The sequence below is a fragment of the Hippoglossus stenolepis genome, chromosome 24 (genome assembly GCF_022539355.2).
Source record: "Hippoglossus stenolepis isolate QCI-W04-F060 chromosome 24, HSTE1.2, whole genome shotgun sequence".
Lineage (NCBI taxonomy): Eukaryota > Metazoa > Chordata > Actinopteri > Pleuronectiformes > Pleuronectidae > Hippoglossus > Hippoglossus stenolepis.
Window position 1 is genome coordinate 1,128,603 of NC_061506.1, and position 6,334 is coordinate 1,134,936.

Sequence of the window (6,334 nt, forward strand, 5' to 3'; positions counted from 1 at the left end):
AGGTTTTTAACTTCCACCGAACAGGAGACGTTAATTCTCTCTGGTGATATTTATGGATTTTAAACTCTGATGATGTTTTCACAGTATCTCACGTGTCCGTCATGTTTAGCCAGCTGCTGCCGCTCAGAGAACCAAGTTCTCACCTTCTCCTCTTCTCCTCTTCTCCTCTGAGCCAAAGTAAAGCTCATCAAAAAGAAACAAGAGATTCTCCCACATGTAAGATTTCCTCTTTTTAAAACCGACGTGTCCTTGTGTCTTCCTCTGATTACACCGAGTCCAGGGAATCATTTAGTGACATAAATATGTTTCTGTGCAGGTTACAAGCTCGTTTCAGAACCTGCTGAACATCCACTCTGTGAGTACTTTTACTCAAACACTGCAGTAGAGTACAGCTTTACACTTCTTGTACTATCTCTTTTAAGTTGAAATCACACAAAATTACTGAATTAACATTTAATAACATTTTATAAAATAACACGAGTTTGCATTTAACAGTTTAAAGAGGTGAGTGAATAAAACAAGAGGACGGAACAATAAAAAAACAACACAAACAATATTAGAAATGATACAAACACAGACACTTCTTCATAAAACATCATATTTCTCATATACATACAAGATGTAAAGTTAAGTGTGAACCCAAGGGCCACTCACCAGCCAGCAGCAGCAGCAGCAGCCCCCCCGCTGTGAGGAGGGTCCCGCGCTCCGGAGCCATGCTGCGCACAAACACCAGCTCCACCACGTCCACCGCGTCCTGCTCACTCCCCGTGGATCCACCGCTCCATTGTCCCTCCAGTGTTCCAGCCCCAGCCGCACATTCTGGGAAAACTGTTTCCACCACCACCACTGCTGAAGTGTTCGGTTGGTAACCCCCCGCCCTGACCTTCCCCCTGTGTCCGCCCTGCGTCCTCTGCTCCCCGGCAGCTCTGCAGCCTGACACCCGATCCTGTCGTCCTGCTGCTGCTGCTGCTCACAGGGACACAACAAAGTCACACACCAAAATAGTGCAAGAGAATGAAGCTTGGATCATAGACACACACGTTATATAAATATCAACATGTATGAGGACAAGTTTCCACCTTGTGTCCAGAGAGGAACTATTAAAAGTCTCCAGGAAACTTTATTCTCAAAGCTCCAGGCTCGAGAACTGGATCCAGATCCAGTTCAGGACTGGAACCTTCAGGAGCTCCAGTCCCTCAGAGGCCGGAGACAGAACCGCTCATCACCAGGTTCTAATGAAACGCTTCTACGAGCCTCGACTCCCACATCACTCATTTAGTATCTGTTGTTTGCAATGGATTGTTTTGAACACACACACACACACACACACACAGAGAAAAGGTGGTGAACACGCAGTTCCCTCCCACAGCCACTAGGTGGCGTCCTTGTACCAAGCTGCTGGACACAGTTCCTGTCACACGCCTGCTTGATGCTGTGCACGTGATTCTCTTCTTCTTCTTCTTCTTTTCTTCCACTGTGAAAATTTCTCTTTCTGAAAATTCAAACTAATTATTTACCCAAACTGCCCCCATCCCCCAGAACAATCTCCTGCCTGCACAGCGATGCCAGCCCCCCGCCCCTGGCCCTCAGCAATAGGGACTGTTTAGCTTCCTAATTAGTGAGCAAATGCTAAGCACTTGCTCAGCCTCCCTGAGTGGACTTAATAAACAGGCTCCTCATTAAAACCAGGCTCCGCTCTGAGTGTGTGGAGCCACGAGACCCCCTCACCTCTCCTCACCCCTCCTCACCCATTCTTCCTCGCTCACTCAGCACCCCCCAGGAAGCTCTCTCTCTCCTCTCTCCCTCTAAAAACAGGGAGAGGCTGAAATTAGGATTCTGTTCTGACCCGAGACGTCCCGCCGCCGTGCACCAGAAACACACAGCAACACAAAGAGGCCGGCTCCTGAAAGCACAGAAAGTAAAACAGGGTTGGATTAGAAGAGGAGGAGGAGGAGGAGGAGGAGGAGGAGGGTTGGAGCTGATCACTGGGACCTGTTGCTCCTCAGATTAAAGATGTCACACAACCTGAGGCAGGAAGCAGCTGAAGAGTCACAACAGAAGCTGTGACTCTTCAGCCGGTGGATTCCTCTGATTACTTCCTGAAACCTGTAAACACACGTTCAGATGTAAAACTGCTGCAGTCGCCCTCCAAGCTTTTTCAATTAACACTTAAAGAACTCAGTTTCCCTCTGAAGCTCGGGTTCCGACAGCTTCATGTGTCTGAGGGCGACGCTGCACGGACCAGTAAGAGGGAACTGGGATGGACGACCAGTCTCTTCCCACTTCCTGCTCATGAGTCTGATCCGTCTGGTTTGAATCAGATATTTGATGATAAATGACCAGTTATCAAACATTTATTGTTGTGAACTCTTCTCAGTGAAACCTCCTCCCTTCTCCCTGCTTAGCATTCAGCGTTGGGTGAAACCCTTCCCCACGACTGACGCCTTATTTGATCTAATTACTTGCTCGGTTTGACTCCCCTTGCCGAGCGCTCGCTCTCACTTCTAACAGTGTGTTGAATATCAGTAAATATTTTAAGAGTGTCCGCTGGTTTAAGCGCAGAGCAGAAAGTAAACAGTGTTTGTAATGCTAAACACTTTGCAGAGAGGATCAGGAGGATTTCTGTCTGCGAGACTCGGCAGCGGAGTCGAGTCCCGACGGGCCGGCATTTGCAATCCTTTACAGTTTTTCAGTTTACGCCGCTGATAAGTTCCTTCCCCTGCTTTATCGGCACTTCCAGGAACAGTTTGCTATTAGGATCCTCCCTCTGTGATTCTGTGCATTCAGCCGGAACATCAGGGGAAGCAGGCAGGCCGTGTTCCCTCGGCCCCTTTGTGCCGTTCACACCGAGGACCGAGTGACACCGACCCTGCAGCCGTACGGGGAGCCGAGTGCCGCTGGAGGCCGGAACCCACGTGCACACACACTCCGAGTGGGGGACGAGTATAAAACATGACGGTATTGACAGGTCCCGGTCGCCCCCAAGGTGCTGGGTCTCACGATGACCCTGCACGCTTCTGTCCGATGTGTAGTGAGCGCTTGTGACACATAAAAGTGTCACCGCGTGATGAGAAGTAGCCGCTGTCAGCCGCCATCTGAGCTTCAGAAGATTTAACGGAGGAGAGGGGAGAGGAGGGGATGGAGGGAGACATGGAGGAGACATGGAGGAGATGGGGAGGAGATGGGGAGGAGATGGGGAGGCCCGGGGCAGCGTGAGTCATGAGCCTGCAACAAGACACAGGCTCCTCCAAGAAGCTCACTGGTGCTACTGGGGATTAGTCACTGGTCTAAAAACAAAGTGTGACTTCACCCACAGGACGTTTGTCTGCAGATCAGGACACAGAACTACTTTCTGGAAACTTTTTAACTTCAGAAACTTCGTCCCACAGACTGGTGGATGGATAAATGGATGAATAAATGATGAATAGACGTGTGCGTTGACATGTGTGTGTTGATGAGTGTGTGTTGAGTTGTAAAGCAGCAGAACGGCGGCTGTTGAGATGTAACTGATGAATGTTCAGCACCTTCTCCTCTAACGTCGTCACATCAGACTCTGTTCAGACTGAAACACTTTGAGTCGTCGTCTAATTCAACATCGACTTCATCACGTAAACAGCGTTTGATGGTTGTTCTCTCCTCTTCCTCCTCTGTGCGGTTTTCAGGACTAATGTGATTTTGAACGATGAGACGCGCTCAGCGTGTTTCCCAACTCACACGGGGGGGGATCCAGGTAGTTGTGGCTATTAGCCGGCGGTTAGCCTAAGTGTCTGAGCCGGCTTCCCTGCGGCAGGGCGAGAACTTCGGCACGGCGGGGGGGGGAGGCGATTGGAATCGTGTGCCGCCTCCAAATCATGTCATCAGTCTTTTGAGATGAGGGGAGTTTGTTAGCGAGCGCGTAACTCGACACATTCAGGACAAATACAGTATCTACGCATCTGAAACACACATCCCTGATTTATTTAGACTTTTAAGGAGGAAAGTATTTGTTTCCAAACCAGGTTTCATTTCACCTTCTGTCACCTTCACTTCCTAAAGGTCCTGAAAACACAACACAAACACCTGAGAGACGTATTCTGCTGCGGCCTTATGGGAAAAAAGAAACGTAACCAATCAGGATTCAGCAATATTCTGCATCTGAATCTTGGCGGGTTGTTTAAGTCACTCAACTCACGTTCATGTCCGAGAGATTCTGGATAAAGGGAGGAGCTGGAGACGCCATCTTTATTTACAGTCGATGGAGAAGAAAGCAGGTTTGGTTAAAAAGTATTTAACGTGTACTTTGACTTTTTAGTTTGGTCCGTGTCCCGTCTGCTAACAAGGAGGAGGTGGCGATTACCACCTATCCTGCAGCCAGCCACCAGGGGGCGGTTGGGACGCTGCGTGGTGAGCTGTCATGTCGTCCATCTTTATACAGAGTTAATAATAACTGTATAGTTTCTAATATAATACAAAGTTGATTCTCACCACGGTGAATCCCTCGTTCTTGTTTGGGAGCAGCGGAGGACATGATGCATGACTGAGAGGAGAACACACACACACACACACGCACACACACACACGTGCACACACACAGACACACACACACACACACACACACACACGTGCACACAGACACCACACACACACACACACCTCCTCCCCGGTAAAAGAAAACGATCCATCCACTAAGCCGTAAACCCGACGGCAGCACACAAGTGCCCTCGGTGCCCTGATTCCAATTTAGCGCAGCTTCTCCACACAAAGAGACCGAGGCTCTGATACATGTTGGTCTCGCTGACTGTGGAGATCTAATATCCACTGTGAGTCATCACCTGCGGAGGGGAGGGGGGGGGAACAGCCGCCGCTTTCTTTCTATTTGGCTGCAGGTACATTGAAGTGCATTAAATTCCCATTAAGTGACTAATGGAAGGGCCGGGCGGAGATGAATCCGTCATGGTTTAGCTGCATCAACGCCGGCCGGAGCTTTGGCCCCGGTGAACGCAGCCACAATAGGGCCCCTGCTTTGCTCAAAGACTGCTATTGATCTGTGAGTGGCTGGGAATCAGATGGACGTGGAGGGAATCGTAAGGCTGCTGCTTCGCTCGCTGCCTCGGCTCGGGCCCTGCAGGGAGTCCAGGCCCCGGCACCGGGACGCTGCCGCCGCGACGTGCTGCCGCCGCGACGTGCTGCCACAGCCGGAGGAACCAACGCTCTGCAACTTCCACATATTACATCACAACGTCTCAAAGTTTTTAAATCTATTCCCATTGCACATTTCAAATTTAAAACCATTCTTATGAAATCTGGTGAAGTCCTTGTGCTGGTTTGTACAAATGTTTTTGTAAGATAAATGTTTTTTCTTTAAATGAACCAATTAGATGTCAACTAAAGTCAGACATTTCCCGTTAATTGCTAAAAAGTGAAATTTGTCAAATCAAATAAACAGGAATGATTCAAATAGTGATTGAATAAGAACATGATATTTATACTGCAGCTTTTCTTTAGAGAAAGTTCCACATTAGTCTTTTTCTGTTCTCATTCAGCCGTGAAGCCTCAGACGAAGGCTGGAGCTTTATTAAAGAGCAGGTATCACATCGGCTCATATTCCGTCTGCACCTATACAAATGAAATCCTCGGAGCGAGCGCTTCCTTCTCCACAACGCATTCCAATTATGTGTTTTTCAAGCGGGTTGAGGAAACACACGCCTGTGAAACATGCTTGTGAAACAGAGCCAGTCGTTAGTCACAGCTTCTCGCCGCGGCCCCGTTTACTTCTTTAAATTCATGTTTTAATCCATGTTTGTGTCTTTGTGCTGCGTTTTGTTTGGAGCTTGTGTCTGACCCGACCCCCTTTGTTGATAATGAGCAGGGAGGAGGTGTGGCCTTGTCTCGTTCCCTCTCTCTGTGTGTGTCTGTGTGTGTGTGTGTGTGTGTGTCGCTTGCTGCTTTCTTCGAGTGCAGAAATAGGTCCCAAGGATGTTTGATGACTCAGACAGTAAACAAACATCAAACTGTGGCACGGAGCAGAGCGAGCCTCAGATTCCTCGTGTTCGTCTCACTGTCCTCTCGCAGCCTTCGTGCTTCCCTCCTCCCGTACACAGACCAACGACAGGATGGTGTCAGAGGTCGTGAACCCTGCCTCCTCCACGTTAGCAGACGGGACACGGACCAAGACATGCGACGCTGCAAGGACGCCAACAACGAAAAGTCAAATCTGAATTTGTGATAAAGTGGCCGCGTGTGAACATCTCAGTTTGGCGGCCTCGTCTCTCTCTCCACGTCTTTTGTCCCGATGCTGGCGATGTCCCTCCACGCTCGTGAGAAGTGATGCACACTGATACGGAAGAGACTCGAC